The sequence below is a fragment of the Marmota marmota genome, unplaced genomic scaffold (genome assembly GCF_001458135.2).
Source record: "Marmota marmota marmota unplaced genomic scaffold, marMar, whole genome shotgun sequence".
NCBI classification, from domain to species: domain Eukaryota; kingdom Metazoa; phylum Chordata; class Mammalia; order Rodentia; family Sciuridae; genus Marmota; species Marmota marmota.
In genome coordinates this window covers 12045947-12048035 of record NW_025999968.1, presented here as the reverse complement: position 1 = coordinate 12048035, position 2089 = coordinate 12045947, and positions in this window count along the sequence as shown.

The following is a 2089-nucleotide window of genomic DNA, read 5'->3' as shown; positions in this document are numbered from 1 at the left end:
AATGGGAGAGAGAAGGGGAATTGCATGGAAGATGGAAGGAGACCCTCATTGTTATACAAAATTACATATAAGAGGATGTGAGGGGGAAGGGGAAAAAAGAGAGAGAGAGAAATGAGTTACAGTAGATGGGGTAGAGAGAGATGATGGGAGGGGAGGGAAGGGGTGGGGGGATAGGAAGGGGATAGGAAGGGCAGAAGAATACAACAGACACTAGTATGGTAGTATGTAAAAACGTGGATGTATAACCAATGTGATTCTGCAATCTGTACACGTGGGAAAAATAAGAATTCATATCCCATTTGAATCCAATGTATGATATATGATATGTCAAGATCAATGTAATGTTTTGAGCAACCAATAAAAAAAAGATTTCAACATTAGAATGTGTGTGGGGGGATACAATTCAGCTCATTACAAGGAAGTAGATATAGAAAAATTAAAAGTGGTGGCAAGTAAGTGAGATGCTACAAAGTGAGGTTATTGAGCCAAAGATCTAGAGTATGATCAACAGAACTGGTTTCAGAGTAGAAGAAAAAGACAAAACACTGTGTAATGAAGAAGTCAAGAACAAGATGTGGAATGCATTGTCCTTGTAGATAACTGGGTCACCAAGGTTGATAAAGAAGCTTGTTATATCCCCCAAAGCTCTTGTGGTAGTGCAGGAATGCTCAGAGGTGAAATGATTAGATTATGAGAGTGTGACCTAATCCATAGATTAATTCAATGGATTAATAATTTGAGTGGACTAACTGGATGGTAAAGGTAGGCAGGTAGGGTGTGGTTGGAGAAAGTAAGTCACTGAAGGCAGCCTTTGCGGTTCATATTTTCTCCCTGGCACCTCACATTCTCTTTGCCTCCTATCTGTCATGAGCTGAGCAGCTTTGCTCCACCACATCCTTCCACCACAATGTTCTGCCTCACCACAGGCCCAGAGCAATGGAGTTGCAGATAGCAGACTAACCCACTGAAACTGTGAGCCAAAATAAACTTTTCCTCCTTTAAGTAGTTCTTGTCAGGTATTTTAATCGCAGCAATGCAAAGCTAACATGAAGCCACAACGGAGAAAATATAGTCAGTCAAAACACAGTAAGTGCTAAAATCTTCCAATAATGTAAGGGTGGAAGGGAAGAAAGGGACCCATCAGAAAGAAGGCAGATGGCTGCAACCAGGAAGGCATCAGTGACCAGCTGAGGGCCTGTGTTTTCAAGGATCTGAGATGTTGGGGAGTGTGGGGGTTCAGGGGAGTAAGGAAAGCCAGGGAAACCCTTATTCTGAAAGAAGAACTGGTGAACAAAGGATACACTATTCCACCTACAAGTGCAGGGAGAAATGGGTTCAAGAGAAAAAGAAACCATCATCTGAGGGCTGGAGGGAAAGCAGGGTCGTTAGCAAAAGTCAGATTTTATTTAAAGCAAGAAGTTGAAGAAAAATATAAGAATTTGAGGAGAGTAGTTTTTTTTAATGAATAGGATAGATATTCCTGGTGATTTCCCTTTCAGGCAAAATTTCTCAATCCCACTGCACCTCGGCAGGGTCATCTGACCATTCCTAGAGAAGAAATGTGAAAAGTACTGTGCATCACTTCCAGGCTGAGATGATGAGGAGCCCTGTACAATTCACCCATTTGAACATTTAGCCTGTTCAAACCACCACAAAGGCTTCATTTCCAGATGTTTTTGATAGAAGACTGTGAAGTTTTTATCAGTTTCATGTCTGGATAACTAAGGAGAGCTGACTCCCTGCCAATCAATGTTGAACTTAAGTTTTGTAAGGGGTCAGTGGTATTTTAGAATAGGGTGTGTGTGCACATGTATGCATGTGTGCATGTGTTCTGTGATTTGCTGCCATAGTAAAACCAGGCCTTTCCTGATTTATACAGATATCACCGAGCTCCATATAGTGAGGAGAAAAGAACACTCAGACTACTTTTTGGAGAATGTGCATAGCCATATTGAAGATGTGAGAATAAGAGGAATAAAGGATGAGCTGAGAGGTTTGGGCTTCATGCAGGAAAGTGAGGATGCAGGGATTGCATCTTAGAAAAAGAGAGATTATTAGGTATAATCGCAGCCTCCTTTAATGGGTCTCC